The sequence below is a fragment of the Carcharhinus amblyrhynchos genome, chromosome 33 (assembly GCF_965287045.1).
Source record: "Carcharhinus amblyrhynchos chromosome 33, sCarAmb.v2.hapA, whole genome shotgun sequence".
NCBI classification, from domain to species: Eukaryota; Metazoa; Chordata; class Chondrichthyes; order Carcharhiniformes; family Carcharhinidae; genus Carcharhinus; species Carcharhinus amblyrhynchos.
This window is the reverse complement of record NC_137356.1, coordinates 19,576,715-19,597,582: the sequence shown is the minus strand read 5'-3', so window position 1 is coordinate 19,597,582 and position 20,868 is coordinate 19,576,715.

Genomic DNA, 20,868 nt, shown 5'->3' with positions numbered 1-20,868 from the left:
TGGTGAATCTTTTCTACACCCTCTCCAAAGCTTCCACATCCTTCTGGTAGTGTGGTGACCAGGATTGAACTCTATATTCCAAGTGCGGTCTCACTAAGGTTCTATAAAGCTGCAACATGACTTGCCAATTTTTAAACTCACTGCCCCGGCCGATGAAGGCAAGCATGCCGTATGCCTTCTTGACTACCTTCTCCACCTGCATTGCCTCTTTCAGTGACCTGTGTACCTGCACACCCAGATCCCTCTCTCTATCAATACTCTGCCATTTACTGTATATTTCCTATTTGTATTAGACCTTCCAAAATGCATTCCCTCACATTTGTCCAGATTAAACTCCATCTGCCACATCTTCACCCAAGTCTCCAACTAATCGATATCCTGCTGTATCCTCTGATGGTCCTCATCGCGATCCGCAAATCCATCAATCTTTGTGCTGTCTGCAAACTTACCAAACAAACCAGTTACATTTTCCTGCAAATCATTTATATATAAATAATTATAAAATTATAATATCATAATTATTATAAAATTAATCATTATAATTATATTCATCATTTAATAAATAATTATAAATGATAAATAAATTAGAGCCAGAAGGGGACATGAGAAGGCCTTGGTGGGTAAGATTAAGGAGAATCCCAAGGCCTTCTACAAATATGTTTAGAGTAAAAGGATGAGAAGAGAAGGGATTGGACCGATAAAAGGTGAAGGGGGAAAAGTCTGTGTGGAACCGGAAGAAATAGCAGAGGTGCTTAATGAGTACTTTGCCTCGGTATTCACGGTGGAAAGTGATCTGGGAGGTTGTACTACAGGTTTGCGGCAGACTGAAAAGATTGAGTGTGTGGATGTTAAGAAAGAGGATGTGTTGGAACTTTTAAATTCTATAAAGATAGATAAGTCGCCGGGACTGGATGGGATGTACCCCAGGTTTCTGTGGGAGGTGAGGGAAGTGATTGCAGAGCCCCTGGCGATGATCTTTGCATTGTCGATGGAGACGGAAGAGGTTCTGGAGGATTGGAGGATTACGGATGTGGTTCCTATTTTCAAGAAAGGGAACAGGGATAGCCCGGGAAATTACCACCCGGTGAGTCTAACCTCAGTAGTTGGTAAGTTGATGGAGAGGATTCTGAGGGACAAGATTTATGAGCATTTGGAGAAGTTTAGAATGATCAGAAATAGTCAGCACGGCTTTGTCAAGGGCAGGTCGTGCCTAACGAGCCTAGTTGAGTTCTTTGAGAATGTGACTGAACACATTGACGAAGGAAGAGCGGTGGATGTGGTTTACATGGACTTCAGCAAGGCGTTTGATAAGGTCCCCCATGCAAGACTTCTTGAGATGGTGAGAGAGCATGGGATCCAAGGGGCTTTGGCCTTGTGGATCCAGAACTGGCTTGCCTGCAGAAGGCAGAGAGTGGTTGTGGATGGGTCTTTTTCTGCATGGAGGTCGGTCACCAGTGGAGTGCCCCAGGGATCTGTTCTAGGACCCTTGCTGTTTGTCATTTTCATAAATGACCTGGATGAGGAAGTGGAGGGATGGGTTAGTAAGTTCGCCGATGAGACAAAGGTTGGTGATGTTGTGGATAGTCTGGAGGGATGTCAGAAGTTGCAGCGAGACATAGATAGGATGCAAGACTGGGTGGAGAAGTGGCAGATGGATTTCAATGCAGATAAATGTGCAGTGGTCCATTTTGGCAGGTCCAATGGGATGAAGGAGTATAATATCAAGTAGGAGTCTTAGCAGTGTTGAGGAGCAGAAGGATCTTTGGGGTCCGGGTCTATAGGACTCTTAAATCAACCTCGCAGGTGGAGGATGTGGTCAAGAAGGCGTATGGTGTACTGGCCTTCATTAATCGAGGGATTGAGTTTAGGAGTCGGGAGGTAATGCTGCAACTTAATAAGACCCTTGTCAGGCCCCACTTGGAGTGATGTGCGCAGTTCTGGTTGCCTCACTATAGGAAGGATGTGGAAGCTATTGAGAGGGTGCAGAGGAGATTTACAAGGGTGTTGCCTGGATTGGGAGGCATACCTTATGAAGATAGGTTGAGGGAGCGAGGTCTCTTCTCCCTGGAGAGACGAAGGTTGAGAGGCGACCTGATAGAGGTTTATAAGATGTTGAGAGGAATAGATAGGGTGGATTCTCGGAGGCTATTTCCCAGGACTGAAATGGTCACTATAAGAGGACACAGGTTGAAGGCGCTGGGGAGGAAGTACAGATGAGATGTTCAGGGTAAGCTTTTCACTCAGAGGGTGGTGAGAGAGTGGAATTGGCTGCCATCGGTGGTGGTAGAGGCAAACTCGCTGGGGTCTTTTAAAAGACTTCTGAATGAGTATATGGGATTGAATGAGATTGGGAGTTACAGATAGTTCTATGGCCTAGTAGGTATGGATGTGATTGGCGCAACTTGTGGGCCGAAGGGCCTGTTTGTGCTGCAGTGTTCTATGTTTTACATCAGCAGACAATTATTGGGAGGGTCTGTCAATGTGGAAGTTGATAGGAATTTCAGATAGATTCAGAGAATCATAGAATCCCTGCAGTGCAGAAGCAGGCCATTCAGCCCATTGACCCTGCACCGATAACAATCACACCCAGACCCTATACCTGTCACCCCATGTATTTACCATGCTTGTCCCCCTGACCCTGAGAGGTAATTTAGCATGGCCAATGCACCTTACCCACAAATCTGGGATGAAACCAGAGAACGCAGAGGAAACCCACACAGACACAGGGAGAACGCGTAAACTCTACACAGTCACCAAGGCTGGAATCAAAACCGTGTCCCTGTCATTGTGAGGCAGCAGTGCTAAACATTGTGCCACCGTACCACCCGGCATTCATTGCCAACAGTGGGTACCATTCGGGAAAAATCCCAAATTCCTCAATTTGAGAAGCGGGACAGGGAAGGAAAGCGGAATTCTTTTCCATAATTCTGATCTTAGCCGTGGAAATTCTGAAAGCCGGGGTCAGGGGTCATGGGCAGGAAGCGAGAGCAGCTTCTCTGTGAGCGTCTGGCTCATTTCTGAAGCATGAGACGACCAATAGATTTCCTTAAAGCCAGGCCACTGTTTGAATGTTTGGTCATGTGAATGCGCACACACTACTCATCAGCTTTCATCACCGTTCTCATCACTGCGGAAAACTGTGAAATGATTCACTTTGGAAGGAGCAACAGGAATACAGAGTACTGGGCTAATGGTAAGATACTTGGCAGTGTGGATGAATAGAGAGATCTCGGTGTCCATGTGCATAGATCCCTGAAAGTTGGCACCCAGGTTGATCGGGTTGTTAAGAAGGCGTACGGTGTGTTAGCTTTTATTGGTCGAGGGATTGAGTTTCGGAGCCGTGAGGTCATGTTGCAGCTGTATGAAACTCTGGTGCAGCCGCACTTGGAGTATCCCACACTTCAGGTCGTCACATTATAGAAAGGATATGGAAGCATTGGAAAGAGTGCAGAGCAGATTTACAAGGATGTTGCCTGGTATGGTGGGAAGGTCTTATGAGGAAAGGCTGATTGACTTGAGGCTATTTTTGTTAGAGAGAAGAAGGTTAATTGAGGCATAAAAGATGATCAGAGGATTAGATAGGGTGGACAGTGTGAGTCTTTTTCCTCAGATGGAGACGGCCAGCATGAGGGGTCATAGCTTTAAATGGAGGGGTGATAGATATAGGACAGATGTCAGAGGTAGGTTCTTTACTCAGAGAGTAATAAGGGAGTGGAATGCCCTGCCTGCAATAGTAGTGGACTCGCCAACATTAAGGGCATTTTATTGTCATTGGATAAACATATGGATGATATTGGAATAGTGTAGGTTAGATGGGCTTTAGATTGGTTTCACAGGTCGGTGCAACATCGTGGGCCGAAGGGCCTGTACTGTGCTGTAATGTTCTATGTTGTGTGGAAGTGGGGAGATTGAATGGCCACATCAGTGTCAGCACAGTGGCACAGTGGTTAGCCCTGCAGCCTCAGAGCGCCAGGGACCCGGGTTCAATTCAGGCTTTGGGTCACTGTCTGTATGGGGTTGGCACATTTTCCCTGTGTCTGCGTGGGTTTCCACTGGGTGCTCCGGTTTCCTCCCACAACCCAAAGATGTGCAGGTTAGGTGGATTGGCCGTGGTAAATTGCCCCTTAGTGTCAGGGGGACGACGAGGGTCAATGCATGGGGTTATGGGGATAGGGTCTGTGAGGGATTGTAGTTGGTGCAGGCTCGATGGGCTAAATGGCCTCCTTCCGCACTGTAGGATTCTATGATTCTCTCTTGTTATTCCTCATTTACATCAATATGTTTAGTGTCACATCAGCAAGAGATGGATCCTCCATCTAAAATCCTGTCAATCTACATTTCTGTGATGTACGTCTCTCTCTCTCTCTCTCTCTCTCTGTGTCCGGATGCTTTTTAAATGTATAATTTTCCACGTAGCAACCACCACCATCCAAAGCACCAGTTAAAACAAAGATTTCCATATAACCAACTTCAGAAGAACCCTTGCTTGCCCCATGCTCTGCTGGAAAGTTCTGGAACAGTGCTCCCTCTACTGTGAGTAGCAAGTAAAGTAACAAATTAATGGAGACCAAAGAAAGGAAGAGGCTGAGCTCAGGATCACATCGTTAACTAAGGGGGTTCTAAAGCTTTGTGCCACATTTGCTCTTCCACAAGCCTTTCCAATGAAGGTCAGGGAATTTAGACAAAACCTTCATCACCCATAGGATGGTGGGAATGTGCAGTGTCTATTACTTACGTGGTGAAAAACTGCAGCAGGCGACGGTGCAGAGGGACCTCGGGGTCCTTGTGCATGAGTCGCAAAAACCCAGCTTGCAGGTGCAGCAGGTGGTCAGGAAGGCGAATGGGATGCTGGCCTTCATAGCGAGGGGGATTGAATATAAAAGTAGGGAGGTCTTGCTGCAGCTGTATAGGGCATTGGTGAGGCCGCAGCTGGAGTACTGTGTGCAGTTTTGGGCGCCGCACCTGCGCAAGGATATTTTGGCCCTGGAGGGAGTGCAGAGGAGGTTTACTAGGCTGATACTGGAGTTGAGGGGATTGAGCTATGAGGAGAGGCTGAATAAACTAGGCTTGTACTCGTTAGAGTTTAGAAGAATGAGGGGAGATCTCATTGAGACGTATAAGATGATGAATGGGATGGATAGGATAGAGGTGGAGAGACTCTTCCCGCTCAAAAAAGACAGTAGGACTAGGGGGCACAGCCTCAAGATAAAGGGGAGGCGGTTTAGAACGGAGTTGAGTAGGAACTTCTTCACTCAAAGGGTGGTGAATCTCTGGAATTCTCTGCCCGTTGAAGTGGTGGAGGCTGCCTCGCTAAATATTTTTAAGAAGCGGGTTGATGGGTTTTTGATAAGAGAGGGGATTAAGGGTTATGGGGAGAGGGCGGGAAAGTGGAACTGAGCCACGACAGATCAGCCATGATCTTATTGAATGGCGGGGCAGGCTCGAAGGGCTAGATGGCCTACTCCTGCTCCTATTTCTTATGTTCTTATGTTCTTATGTCTGAAAGGGTGGCAGGAGTGGAAACCTCAACATTGAAGAAATATTAAGATGAACACTTAAAACTAAAATCAAAAAAGCTCATTAGAAGAGAGGAAAGAGGAAACTTACTTGCAGCATGAGAAGCAGTTCGAGTTGATTCAGAAATAGGAGATGGCCAGGCTAAGGGAAATGTGGGACCTGAACTGAACAAGGCGGTGAATTGATCATAGCAAACAATGAAATGGCCGATATGCTGAATAAATCTGTCTTCACCAAGGAAGATCCTTACAAAAATCCCAATCACAAGGGATAGAGTATTAGAGAAACCCAAGGATCTCAAGGCAGACAAGTTGCCAGGGCCCGATGAACTGTACACTAGGGTTTTAATGGAAGCAGCTGCAGGAATAGTGGGCCCATTGGTTAAAAATTTGCATCACTTTCTAAATTCTGGAAGGTACCAGGAAATTGGAAATCACAACCGTGACTGCCTTGTTCAAAAAAGGGAGAAAGACAGAAGGCAGGGAGCGCGAGGCCAGTTATTGAACATCTATCATCGGCAAGGTGTTGGAGTCAATAATCAAAGCGGAAAGAGCTAAACATTTAGCAAAAATGAATAGAAGCAAACTGAGTCAACATGCTTTCATGAAAGGTATATCATGCTTGACAAATTTGTTGAAATTCTTTGAGGATGTGGCAGATGGAATTTAATCCTGATAAATGCAAGATGATGCATTTTGGAAGGAATAATGTTGAGGGGAGTTATATGATAAAGGGTAGACCTATTAAGAGTATAGAAATGCAGAGGGATCTGGGAGTGCAAGTGCACAAGCCTTTGAAGGTGGCAGCACAGGTAGAGAAGGATGCAAAGAAAGCTTACGGTATGCTAGCCTTTATAGGAAGGAATACAAGAGCTGGCGCCTAACGCTGCAGTTGTACAGAACGTTGGTTAGACTGCATTTGGAGTACTGCATCCAGTTCTGGTCACCTTACTACCGGAAGGACGTGAAGACCCTGGAGAGAGTGCAGAGGAGGTTTACCAGGGTGCTGCCTGGTATGGAATGACTGGGTTATGAGGAAAGATTGGGTAAATTGGGGCTGTTTTCCTTAGAAAGACAGAGATTGAGGGGGGATCTAATAGAGGTGTATAAGATAATGAAGGGTCTCGATAGAGTAAACAGTGGCAGGCTTTTCCCGAGATTGAAGACAAATATCACGAGGGGCCACGGGCTTAAGGTGAGGGGGGAGAGGTATAATTCGGATGCTAGAGGGAGGTTATTCGCACAGAGGGTTGTGGGGGTGTGGAATACACTGCCAAGTAAGGTGGTGGAGGCAGGCACGCTGGACTTGTTTAAGGTTTACTTTGATAGACACATGAGTGAAATCGGGATGGAGGGTTATAGGAGACTGTTTTAAATCAGGATCAGAGCCTCAGGACGTTCCTGGAAATCAACTGTTCCACGTGTTGATGTTTTTCTCTTTTACTCCGCAGGTGTGTCGGTCCACCTTGTTGTCTAACGAGGGGCATGCACGCGGTGGGTCGTGCGTGGGCTGTTCTTGAATGCTTTGAGCGTAGCCTAGTACGTTTGTGTACGCTTAATCTGGACCAGCAGACGGGCACCACGACAGCTCAGTGACTATCACTGATTGCTGTGCAGACACATGGATTTGGGCCGGTGTCTGTGGGAGTTTGCCCATCCTCCCTGTGGTTGAATGGCCACATCAGTGTCAGCACAGTGGCAGAGTGGTTAGCCCTGCAGCCTCAGAGCGCCAGGTACCCGGGTTCAATTCAGGCCTTGGGTCACTGTCTGTATGGAGTTGGCACATTTTCCCTGTGTCTGCGTGGGTTTCCACTGGGTGCTCCGGTTTCCTCCCACAACCCAAAGATGTGCAGGTTAGGTGGATTGGCCGTGGTAAATTGCCCCTTAGTGTCAGGGGGACGACGAGGGTCAGTGCATGGGGTTATGGGGATAGGGTCTGTGAGGGATTGTAGTTGGTCCAGGCTTGATGGGCTAAATGGCCTCCTTCCTCACTGTAGGATTCTATGATTCTCTCTTGTTATTCCTCATTTACATCGATATGTTTCGTGTCACATCAGCAAGAGATGGCTCCTCCATCTAAAATCTGTCAATCTACATTTCTGTGATGTACGTCTCTCCCTCTCTCTGTGTCCGGATGCTTTTTAAATGTATAATTTTCCACATAGCAACCACCACCATCCAAAGCACCAGTTAAAACAAAGATTTCCGTATAACCAACTTCAGAAGAATCCTTGCTTGCCCCATGCTCTGCTGGAAAGTTCTGGAACAGTGCTCCCTCTACTGTGAGTAGCAAGTAAAGTAACAAATTAGTGGAGACCAAAGAAAGGAAGAGGCTGAGCTCAGGATCACATTGTTAACTAAGGGGGTTCTAAAGCTTTGTGGCACATTTGCTCTTCCACAAGCCTTTCCAATGAAGGTCAGGGAATTTATACAAAACCTTCATCACCCATAGGATGGTGGGAATGTGCAGTGTCTGAAAGGGTGGCAGGAGTGGAAACCTCAACATTGAAGAAATATTAAGATGAACACTTAAAACTAAAATCAAAAAAGCTCATTCGAAGAGAGAAAAGAGGAAACTTCCTTGCAGCATGAGAAGCAGTTCGAGTTGATTCAGAAATAGGAGATGGCCAGGCTAAGGGAAATGTGGGACCTGAACTGAACAAGGCGGGTGAATTGATAATAGCAAACAATGAAATGGCCGATATGCTGAATAAATCAGTCTTCACCAAGGAAGATCCTTACAAAAATCCCAATCACAAGGGATAGAGTATTAGAGAAACCCAAGGGTCTCAAGGCAGACAAGTTGCCAGAACCCGATGAACTGCATGCTAGGGGTTTAATGGAAGCAGCTGCAGGAATAGTGGGCCCATTGGTTAAAAATTTGCATCACTTGCTAAATTCTGGAAGGTACCAGGAAATTGGAAATCACAACCGTGACTGCCTTGTTCAAAACAAGGAGAAAGACAGAAGGCAGGGAGCGCGAGGCCAGTTATTGAACATCTATCATAGGCAAGATGCTGGAGTCAATAATCAAAGCGGAAAGAGCTAAACATTTAGCAAACATGAATAGAAGCAAACTTAGTCAACATGCTTTCATGAAAGGTATATCATGCTTGACAAATTTGTTGAAATTCTTTGAGGATGTGGCAGATGGAATTTAATCCTGATAAATGCGAGATGATGCATTTTGGAAGGAATAATGTTGAGGGGAGTTATATGATAAAGGGTAGACCTATTAAGAGTATAGAAATGCAGAGGGATCTGGGAGTGCAAGTGCACAAGCCTTTGAAGGTGGCAACACAGGTAGAGAAGGTTGCAAAGAAAGCTTACGGTATGCTAGCCTTTATAGGAAGGAATACAAGAGCTGGCGCCTCACGCTGCAGTTGTACAGAACGTTGGTCAGACCGCATTTGGAGTACTGCATCCAGTTCTGGTCACCTTACTACCGGAAGGACGTGAAGACCCTGGAGAGAGTGCAGAGGAGGTTTACCAGGATGCTGCCTGCTGTGGAATGACTGGGTTATGAGGAAAGATTGGGTAATTTGGGGCTGTTTTCCTTAGAAAGACGGAGATTGAGGGGGGATCTAATAGAGGTGTATAAGATAATGAAGGGTCTCGATAGAGTAAACAGTGGCAGGCTTTTCCCGAGATTGAAGACAAATATCATGAGGGGCCACGGGCTTAAGGTGAGGGGGGAGAGGTATAATTTGGATGCTAGAGTGAGGTTATTCACACAGAGGGTTGTGGGGGTATGGAATACACTGCCAAGTAAGGTGGTGGAGGCAGGCACGCTGGACTTGTTTAAGGTTTACTTTGATAGACACATGAGCGAAATAGGGATGGAGGGTTATAGGAGACTGTTTTAAATCAGGATCAGAGCCTCAGGACGTTCCTGGAAATCAACTGTTCCACGTGTTGATGTTTTTCTCTTTCACTCCGCAGGTGTGTTGGTCCACCTTGTTGTCTAACGAGGGGTATGCACGCGGTGGGTCATACGTGGGCTGTTCTTGGATGCTTTGAGAGTAGCCTAGTACGTTTGTGTACGCTTAATCTGGACCAGCAGACGGGCACCACGACAGCTCAGTGACTATCACTGTTTGCTGTGCAGATACATGGATTTGGGTCGGTGTCTGTGGGAGTTTGCCCATCCTCCCTGTGGTTGAGTGGGTTTCCTCCGGGTGCTCCGGTTTCCTCCCACACCCCAAAGATGTGCTCTTAGGCTGATTGGTGTAACAAATTGTCCCTAAACTATTCCCCCCTTGATCTGGTTTCCAATGGGGGTACCATAAGCATAGACATGGGGCAAGGGTGGAGGAGGAAAGCACATTGTTAAAATGGTGGCACAGGCTCGTTGGGCCGAAGGGCCTGTTTCCCGTGCTGTGTTGTTCTTTAACAGGGAGAATAGATCAAGGGGAACCTGCAGATGTCGTGTATTTAGATTTCCAAAAGGCATTCAGCAAGGTGCCACATAAGATGCTGGTGCACAAAAGTAAAAGACCAAGTGATTGAAGAGAGTGTGTTAGCATGGATTGAAAACTGGCTGTCACATAGAAAACAGAGTTGGAATAAATGGGTCCTTTTCACAGTGGAAAGATATAACCAGTGGAGTATCACAGGGATCAATTCTTGGCCCACAATTGTTGACTATTTGCATTAATGACCCGGAGGAAGGAACAGATTGTGAGGTGTCCAAATTTGCTGATAAGATCAGGCAGATTGTGATGAGATTGTGATGCTGCAGCAGGATAGAGATAGATTGGGTGACTGGGTAAAAACCTGGCAAAAGGAATTTCGTGTGGGGAAGTGTGAGGTCATGAACTTCAGTAGGAGGAAGGGAAAGGCAGATTGGAGAGACTCTGCAGGCGAGTGAAGTACAGAGGGATCTGGGTGTTCGAGTGCTTGAATCAAAAAGCCAGCAGGCAAGTCCAACATTTTGGCCATTATTGCAAAGGGTTGGAGTTTAAAATTAGGGAGGTTTTGTTACAATTTTACAAGGTGTTCGTGAGGCCTCATCTGGAATCCTACTGACAATTCTGGTTATCTTTCCTAAAAAAAGTGTAACATTGGAGGCAGTCCAAACCAGATTCACCAGGCTAAATTCTTGGGAGAGGATTGTCTTACCCAGAGAGACTAAATAGTCTGGGTCTGTATTCCTTGGGATTTTGGAGGAATGAGGGGTGACCTTATTCAAACATAGAAGATGCTGAGGGGGCTCGACAGGGCAGATAGATGTTTTCACTAGTGGGAGAGTCTCGAACAAGATGACATAGCTCCAAAATAAAGGGTTGGCCATTTAAACTGTGTAGAAATTCCTTCTTTCAGAATGGAATTCTCTGCCCCAAAGTCGGGGGGAGGAGACTGGATCTGAACACCGAGAAATTGAAGTTCTTGACCATTCGTACTTGATTCCTGTTGATGGAGAGGGGGCGTGTCCTCCACTAGGCTTCAAGTTGATGACTCTCTCCTCAGTTTTACTGACATTGCTTCGACTCTCTCAGCAATTTCCTTTCCAGTGCACTCATGGTTTGAGCTCTAACCCAGTACAGCAGGGCTATCAGCAAATTTCAGAATGGAATCAGTTCAGGGGGTGGAGGAGAGAAGTTTTGTCACAATGTAGAGCAGAGCACATTGTGAGCATTGAATACAGTCAACTCAATAGAAAGTTCTAGTCAGTGTCCAAAGTCTTTTCCTCTCTTTGTCCATATTCCTTCCTTATCTAGAGTTATCCCACCTACTCCTGTTGTACCTTTCCAATCCCATTCTCTGTGGAACTGGATCAATCCTCAATCCCTATCTCCTCCACTCTTTAACACCATTTCATATCAATTCTTTATCTTTTTCTGTTTTGATGAAATCCTTGATATGGAAACATAGAAACTAGAAGCAGGAGTGGGCCATTCGGCCCTTTGAGGCTGTTCCTCCATTCATTTTGATCCTGGCTGATCATCAAAATCAATATTCTGAAGTGTTCAATACCGTAGTGTTGGACCTTCACCTGATACTTGTCGCCCTTTGTGGAACTCACTGCGTAGCGTACCTGAGTTCAAAAGGGCCACTGCAAACTGGTCAAGGTGAGTGAGGGGACATTGACCCACTTTTCACTTTCCAACACATTGTCCCACATTAAACTCTGCTGCCATCATGTCACTCACCTACTTCATCCTTCAATGTCTGCTTCCCACTTGCTGCTTCCACTGGCACCAACTACGATACAATCAGTAAAGATACACAACGATACCTCCTCCATGATCATCCACAACACAGGTCCCCCACATGGCTGTGTCCTCAGCCCCTTACTAGACTCCTTATACACCTATGGCTGTGAGGCCAAATTCCCCTCCAACTCCATTTTTCAGTTTGCTGATGGCACCACCGTAGTGGGTCAGATCTCAAACAATGATGAGATAGGACAGAAATCAGATCGAGAATCTGGTGAACTGGTGCAATGACAATAATCTCTCCCTCAGTGTCAACAAAACAAAGGAGATCATCATCGACGTCAGGAAGCATAATGGAGGTCATGCCCCTGTCTATATCACCGGGGATGAACTGGAAATGGACGACAGCATCAAATTTCTCGATGGCCACGTTACCCACAACCTGTCCTGGTCCCTCCGTGCCAACACCATCGTTCAGAAAACCCACCAATGCCTCTACTTTCTCAGGTGACTAAGGAAATTTGGCATGTCCTCTACAACTGTCACCAACTTTTACAGATGTACCACAAAGAGCATTCTTTCTGGGTGTATCACAGCTTGGTATGGCTCCTTCTCTGTCCAAGACCGCAAAAACTTACAAAGGGTCATGAACGTAGACCAATCCATCACACAAACCAGTCTCCTATCCATTCACTCTGTCTACACTTCCGGCTATCTTGGAAAAGCAGCCAGCATAATGAAGGACATGTACAACTCAGACATGCTCTCTTCTAACTTCTTCCATCGCGATACAGATACAAAATTCTAAGGTCACATACCAACTGGCCTAAGAACAGCTTCTTCCCTGCTGCCATCAGGCTTTTGAATAGACCTACCTCACAAGTTGATCTTTCTCTATACCCTATCTATGACTGTAACATTACATTCTGGCTATCTCCTTTCTTTCTGAATGAACTGTATGCTTTGTCTGTATCGCATGCAAGAATCAATGCTTTTCACTGTAAACCAATACATGTGACAATAAGAAATCAAATCAAAATCTTCTGACCCCATCGTGGTTTCTCATTGAACACACCCCTCGCCTCTGCGAAACCCATGGATGGGATTCACTATCGGCAGAACGATAAGAACCCACCAGCCCAAGTGACCAGAAAATCCCACCCAACGTTAAACAATTGATTGGAGTTGTTTGAAGAAGTAAAATGTGCCGTGAATAAAGGGGAACCAGTGGATGTACGGTACTTAGGTTTCCTGAAGGTATTTAATAAAGTGCCACATCAAAGACTATGGTGAAAAATAAAAGTTCCTGGTGTGGAACGGACCGGGGAAATGTTCCATTTTACTCTGGGAGAAAAAGTGTTGGATTGGAACGAAGAACAATACAGGAACAAGCCCTTTGGCCCACCGAGTCTGCAGCAATTAGTCATCCTGATTTAGACCATTACTTGTTTCCCATGTGCAGTTTCTATCTCTCTGTTCACCTCCCGTTCATGTGTCTATCGAGATACGCCTTGAATGTTGCTAATGTGCCTGATTCCACCACCTTCTCCAGCAGCGAGTTCCAGGCACCCATCACTCTCTGTGTGAAAAACTTCCTCTACACATCTTCTCGAAACTTCACCCCCTCACCTCGGACTTGTGCCCTCTTGTAGTTGATTCTTCCACCCTTGGAAAAAGCCTCTGACTATCCACCCAATCTCTGCTTCTCATGATTTTGTTGACCTCTGTCAGGTCCCCCCTCAGCCACAGTTTTTCCAGAGAAAACACCTGAGTTAATTTCATCTTTCCTCATACATTCAAACCATCCAGGGGTGACTGAACCTGTTTGTTTAGTGACTGTAATTAATGTCACTCCCCATGGATACTAAATGTGTCACTCGGGGGCTCCCTCTTCTAATAATAAAGGAATCATTTCAGTGAGAATCATTTCAACCACCCCCAGCAATAACAGGGAGCAGTGACTCTACAGAGCGGGAGAGGAGAGATTGGAATCTGGGAATAATGAATTGAAATATTACAACAATGAATCAGAATCTGGGAATAAAGGATCGGAATATTACAACAATGGATCGGAGTTTAACTGATGGACTTAACTATCTTGTTTGGGAGACTGACTGGATGACATTAACTTGGCGAATTTATGGGCTAATTTTTGTGATTCAAGCAGGTTATTACCCTGTCCTCGCTACTGTTGGTATCCCGGGTAAGTCTCTAACTCCAGCTGCCTCACTCTTGTTTTTGTTTAAGTTTTGAGAAGACTGAAGCTGTTGACTTCAGTTGCAATCACAAATTTGGAAACATTCCTCTGCTCACCACTTGCACAGAAAACTCCAGCTGAGATTAAAATATAAAGCATGGTTTAATTTTCCACAAACATGCGAGGGAGAGGTTTCACAACATTCACCTCTTCTTACACTCACACAATCAATGGGGGATCGGGAAAGAGAAAGCGGGTTCAGGACACAGCCAGAGTGAAATACAAGGACGGGTTTTGTACGTGTCCAGAGTCGGGAATCGTGAGTCAATAGGAATGTTCCTTCTGAGGGGAGGTTGACTGGTTGTTGAGTTCTTTGTCTTCCATCCTCCATGACGGAAGAAGGTACATAGAATGAGTAAGTCTGTAGGTCTGAGTTCCAATATTCCAGCTGTCAGCAGGTTTGAAAAGGGTTGGAGTTCCCTCTGCTGCCACCAGCTTGGTGATAGCACAGGCCATTGCCTGGAGTTCTGTTCATATTTCAGATAAGACAGGAATTGCTGGAATTCAGTTCCAACAAACAACACAACAGCATCTTTCAGAGGTGGTCATTTGATGGAGCTGCTCAATGTTGGACGCAGGGTGACTGGAATCTTGAGGTTTAATTGAGTCAGGAGTTCTTTGCTGTCGGAGACACTGGTCACGAGTCAGTAAACAGGCTCTCTTTTCCAAACCGGTTGGAGTCACTAATGTTGTGGCCATTTGCACCATTCTGGGAGATTGCGACCTGTGAAGAATTGTCTATGTTTGAAGGTGCTTGGATCAGGCTGAGTGTCCGTGTAGCCATCGTTATGTTGAAACTCAGGCAAGGCATCAGGTGACCAGCTGCAGATTCTTTTTTCAGGTTGGCTAATGTCCATTTTGAAAAGAACTGAAAAAAATGTCTTTATAAAGTATCCCAGCTGATGAATAAATATCTGTACAGATAGTTTCTGTCACACCTCAACCGTGACAGGAAGCAACACTTGAATCAAACTGTGAGTGTCCAGACCATCGAGCTGTGGACTTCCCTCCCTGCACCTCCCTACTGCTCAACCTCACTTCACCATTTGAAAAATCACTCCTTAACACCCAACTATTTACCCAACCAAAAATACATTTCAAAACCTCAATGTCCTGAATGAATCTGATAGGCTTGCTTGCATAATGATGGACAATTTTCCTATTTATTCCCCATCCACACAGTGAACTCAGTGATGATCGGGGTCCTAGCTCAGGGGAAGTGCGGTCTCTCCAAATGTGTAACGCGTTACCTCGTGGCCATGGCGACGGCAGATCTCCTGGTAATCATCTTGGATGTGGTATTGAGACAGATTCCAATTGTTTTTTGGGAACAGTTTACTTTCCTGGACAATGTCCCAGTGTGTAATATCCACGGTGTGCTGCTTCATGCAGCCACTGACTGTTCCGTCTGGTTCACTGTCGCGTTCACCTTTGATCGATTTGTGGCTATTTGTGGTGAGAATCTGAGAAAGAAATATTGTACCGAGAAAATGGCGGCTGTGGCCCTGGGAACCGTGAGTGTGCTGAGCTGTTTAAAGAACACGATGTGGTATTTTATATACACCGGTCGGTATTTGCTGTTCAACTCCCCCTTCTTTTGTTTTGTACCGGAGTCTGTTCGGTTTTCTGACGTCTGGGTTTCAATCGAGTTCCTCCACCACATTCTGACCCCATTTGTACCATTTGTCCTGATTCTGCTGTTCAACATTTTCACGGTGAAGCACATTTTAGTGAGCAACAGAGCTCGCAAGAGACTGCGAAATCACAGCATTGGGGAGAGTCCCGGAGACCCAGAGATGGAGAAGCGAAGGAAATCCATCATTTTGCTCTTTAGTCTCTCAGCAAATTTCATCCTGTTGTGGTCAACATTTATGGTTTATTCCATATGGTACCGCATGTGGTTGTTGCGATATCGATCCGTAGACATGCATCTAATTGTTATTGAATTTGGCTTCATGCTGCAGCTCCTGAGCTGCTGTACAAACACTTATATTTACGTGGTGGTTCAGGCTAAGTTCAGAGAGCAGTTGATGAGTGTGTTTAAATATCCCTTTATTAAAATTGTGCGATTATTCAATGATGAAAAGAAGTGATTCCCTGAGATTAAGAATGTTTGCTCAATAGCACAATATTGATTTGAATTTATTTGGACCATCAGGAAAGGGAATGTGGCTGACAGGGTGACTTAATCGGACAGGAACTGAAATCTCCCTTTCCTGATGGCGGGATGCGTTTATTGGATTACATTAGCGGCAGTTCAGTGGCAGACGGTACTCACGGTGTCTGCTGATGGGAAAATCATTTCCGTACTTGTGAATCTCATGCACATTCATTAAATTACAACTTTTCCACAATAAGTCTGACCATCAAGGTGAGGTCAGCAGCAAACAACAAACTCATGCTGCTCGGCTTAGGGTAAAGCTGAGCAGCACCAGGTGAAGTGGTCAGTTTGGATAAGTGGTGGGTGGGGGTCTCTGAGGCAAAGAGGTAGGGGTGAGGAGAATGTTCACTGACATGGACTTGTTCTTGTTGGTAAGAGTCATAAAGGTTTACAGCGTGGAAGCAGGCCCTTTGGCCCAACTTCTTCATGCTGTCCCAGCTTTTACTATTAAGCTAATTCTAAATGCCCCCGTTTGGCCATGTCCCTCGATACCAAACTTACCCGTATAACTATCTAAATGCTTTTTAAAAGACAAAATTGTACCCACCAATTTATTAAGATCCCGTTGGAATCCTGGACAGCCTTATTTACTGCCCACTATGCCACGAAGCTTGGTGTCATCTGCAAACTTACTAACCATGTCTCCTAAATTCTCATCCAAATCATTCATATAAATGACAAATAGCAGTGGTCCCAGCACCGATCCCTGAGGCACACCGCTGGTCACGGGTCTCCAGTTTCAAAAACAACCTCTACAACCACCTGCTGTCTTCTGTCTCAATCCAATTTTGGATCCAGTTGGCTACCTTCCCCGGACCCTGTGAGATTTTACCTTCTGCAGCAACCCACCATGCGGGACCTTGTCAAAGGCCTTGCTAAAGTGCGTTTAGACAATGTATTATGAGTGGGGAAGGGCAATAAACTGATTGGTGGGTGGTTTGGAGGAAAAGGAGTCAGAATGCAGACATTGTCTGGCCGATAGGACGGGAGCGTCCTGTCAGATAACGGGTCCTGAATGTCTAAGGGGGGACAGTTATGCCACAAAGGGAAGGTCCACACTCAGAGGGAGAGCTGCAGCTTAACAGAGGGCAGGCTAACAGTGTCTGAGGGTGAATTGAGGGATGTACATTTCAAAACGGGGCTTTGTAATGAGGAGAGGAAGTCCCAGGTGAAGACATAGAGGAGACACACTCAGACACTGAGGATGATGGTGAGGATTCTGAGGAAGAGGCCAGGAATGTTCCAGAGGTGTGAGGCTCATGGAGAGATGTGCCAGGGAGGTCAGACACCATTTGATTTGATCTGATTTTGTGCAGGAATGAGACACAGAATGAGGATCCCATCAGCAGGAAACCACTGAGATGCCAGGATGGTCGCCACCTCCACCAGCCTCGTCCCTGCCACCCCCACAACAATTTTTAAAGCCACATCCTCTTCCAGCCAGAAGGGCAAAGCAGACGTTTACCCCCCACAGCTGTGGGTGAATAAGTGTGCAATGCTTCAACAGCCAGACCAACTTTGTGCCTCTTCACACCTTCATTCTCTTTTCCTCACATTACATCTTGATGTGACATCAGTGTCTGAGAGAGAGGCGGCTGCTGTCTTTGACTCCATCTTGTCTGTGATAACTTTAACTTTGTCTACTGACCGCTGTTCTCCATCACTTCCTCCTCATCTGGCCCCAGGACCTCCACATCTGGCACAGCTGCAGCTGTCCGGCCCCATCCATCCATATGTCCGCCCTTCGATCCCTCCCTCCCTCTCCTCCTCCCTCCCTCCTTCTCTCCTTCACTCTCTCTCTCATTCATACACACACACACACACACACACACACACACACACACACACACACACACACACACACACACACACACACACACACACACACACACACACACACACCCCTCTGCTTCAGGATAATGGGGACATTTATTGACACATTAAGTCACACCCAATCCCCTTGTGTCTCTGCATCCACTGGCCACATACTGGGCTGTGAATTGGGGCTCGTTCCCCAATCATTTTCTCAAGCAGAACCCTCACAGGGTTTGGCTTCAGTGCCGTGTGTTTCTGAGGTTGATGACACATTCAGCCCAGCAGTCAGTCCCTCTCTCACTCACACAGTCTCATTGCTTGATGTCCATATTGGAGAGTGTTGCTGCAATGCCATCCTGCCACTTTTCCTGGCGGAGTGAAGGGGCTCCTTCACCCCCTTGTGCCTCTGGATGCTGGAACCTGGGTGGTCCGCACAGCCACTCACCTCCCCCCCTTCCCCCCACTCCCGTCATCTCTGTCCAGGCTCCCTTGCTCAGGCTGGAGGGGTTTTGGTGACACATCGCTGGAGAGAAGCAACTCCTGGTGTTCCAGGAAATTCAGGAGAAGGCTCAGGGAGACATCAGGAATCTATCGAGCCAGTCCCTGTGTAAACCCTGACTGTGCAGGGGAGAGAGGGCCCAGAATTGAGGGGAGGAGGAGTGAGGAGGGTGTCCCAGGGGGTGAAGGGACTGAGGGAGGGGAGTGAGGGGGTGTCCCGGGGGTGAAGGGACTGGGGGAGGGGAGTGAGGGGGTGTCCCAGGGTGTGAAGGGACTGAGGGAGGGGAGTGAGGGGGTGTCCCAGGGGGTGAAGGGACTGGGGGAGGGGAATGAGGGGGTGTCCCAGGGGGTGAAGGGACTGGGGGAGGGGAGTGAGGGGGTGTCCCAGGGGGTGAAGGGACTGGGGGAGGGGAGTGAGGGGGTGTCCCAGGAGGTGAAGGGACTGGGGGAGGGGAGTGAGGGGGTGTCCCAGGAGGTGACACTATCTCTGCAGGGCACTGAGGCCAGCATCACAAGGATGGCGAGCTTGGCGCAGGACGGGCGCTCCATGGCAGCAGATGTCCGCACCGTGGCTCAGGTCATGAGGTCCGTGTCCAGGGTGGAGGACGTGGGGACCCACAAGTGTCAGCACCAGGGGATGGTGGGGTCTGACTCCAGCTGCCCCTCCCTCCCCTGAGAGCCTGAAGGGAAGAGGATCAGCAGGAGTCCAGCCCGGGGCCCTCCTGCTGGATTAACTCCCACCCAGAGCCCTCGGCTGAGCTTTAGTAAGGCCCCCTGACCTTTCCCCCCTGCCCCCTGACCCACCCTTCATTGAATAGAATAAAGTGACGTCAGATAACTTATATCCTTGTACTATATATAATGTACCACATGTATAATCTCAGAAAGTTATATCAATCAATTCCAGCTTTTTTATTCATTTATTTTTCAAAGAACAAAGAGAACAAAGAACAACACAGCAACGGGAAACAGGCCCTTCGGCCCAACGAGCCCGCGCCGCCATTTTAACATTGTGAGCTCCCTCTTCTACCCATGACCCTTGTCTGCGCTTACGGCACTCCACATTGGAAAGCAGATTGAGGGGAGACTAATTTAGGGATAATTTGTTACTCCAATCAGTCTAAGAGCACATCTTTGGGGTGTGGGAGGAAACCGGAGCACCCGGAGAAAACCCACGCAATCACGGGGAGAATGTGCAAACTCCCACAGACACCGACCCAAATCCATGTGTCTGCACAGCAAACAGTGATAGTCACTGAGCTGTCGTGTTGCCCGTCAGTTGGTCCAGTTTAAGCGTACACTAACGACGTGAAGCACTCGGCTACTCTCGAACATCCAGGAGCAGCCCTCGCACGACCCACCGCGTGTACGCCCCTCGTTAGACAACAAGGCGAACCGAATCACCTGTGGATTAAAAGAGAAAAACATCAATAACATCCGCATCCTGAGACACACATTGAAGTTCTCGCGTCAATGCTGACTGAACTGTGGGCGTGAAGTTGGAGACATCGGAAATTTGCCGTCAACCATTCCCAAAGACTGCTATCCGGCCCGTCTGAGCTTGTTTATGGAGCTGACTATCCGACTGATTGGGCCGAACGATCTCCAGGTCTAATGGGGATTGAGGCAGCACCCCCGCCCCCCCCCACCCCCCCCACCCCACCCCCACCCCCCCATCGCTGGGTCACTCCAGTTGTTGTTGAGGTTGAACTCATTTTGGCGATGTTCAGATTAAGGTGGGGGTGTGGGTGGTGGGGGGGGGTTGGTTGTAGGGTGGGGTGGGCAATGGTTTAATATTTGTCCATTTTGTCTCACCCTAAGTAATGTCTGTGAGGAAGTGATACAATCTGATGTGGAACAACACACAGAGAAGTGTCAGGATATCAGACAGAACTCAGCACAGTAAAGACACGCTCATTTAACCAGCTTTCCCGGGCTTCATTCTCCAAGTACACAATGGAATTCCGGATCTCTGAATGACGGGAACACCATTATGTCACTCCCTGTGTCTGCGTGGGTTTCCTCCGGGCGCTCCGGTCTCCTCCCACAGTCCAAGGATAGGGGGATTGCCAGGGGAAGTGTGTGGGGTTACGAGGATAGGGCAGGGGAGAAGGCCTGGGTAGGACACTGTCAGAGAGTCAGTGCAGGCCCGATGGGCTGAATGGCCTCCTTCTGCACTGTAGGGATTCTATCACTGTCGCAGTAAAGCTGAGCTTGTGAGACTGTCTGAAACTCTATTCAATTAAATTGACTCTGTTCAGAGGAAGCAGAGTTAGGGATGGTATGATGGTGCAGTGGTTAGCGCTGGTGCCTCACAGTGCGAGGGACCTTGGGTCCAAACCTCCAGCTCGGGTCACTGTCTGTGCCGAGTCTGGACATTTTCCGTATGGGTTTCCTCCGGGCGCTCTGTTTTACTCCCACAGTCCAAAGATATGCGGGTTAGAGTTTGATCTGATTTGATTT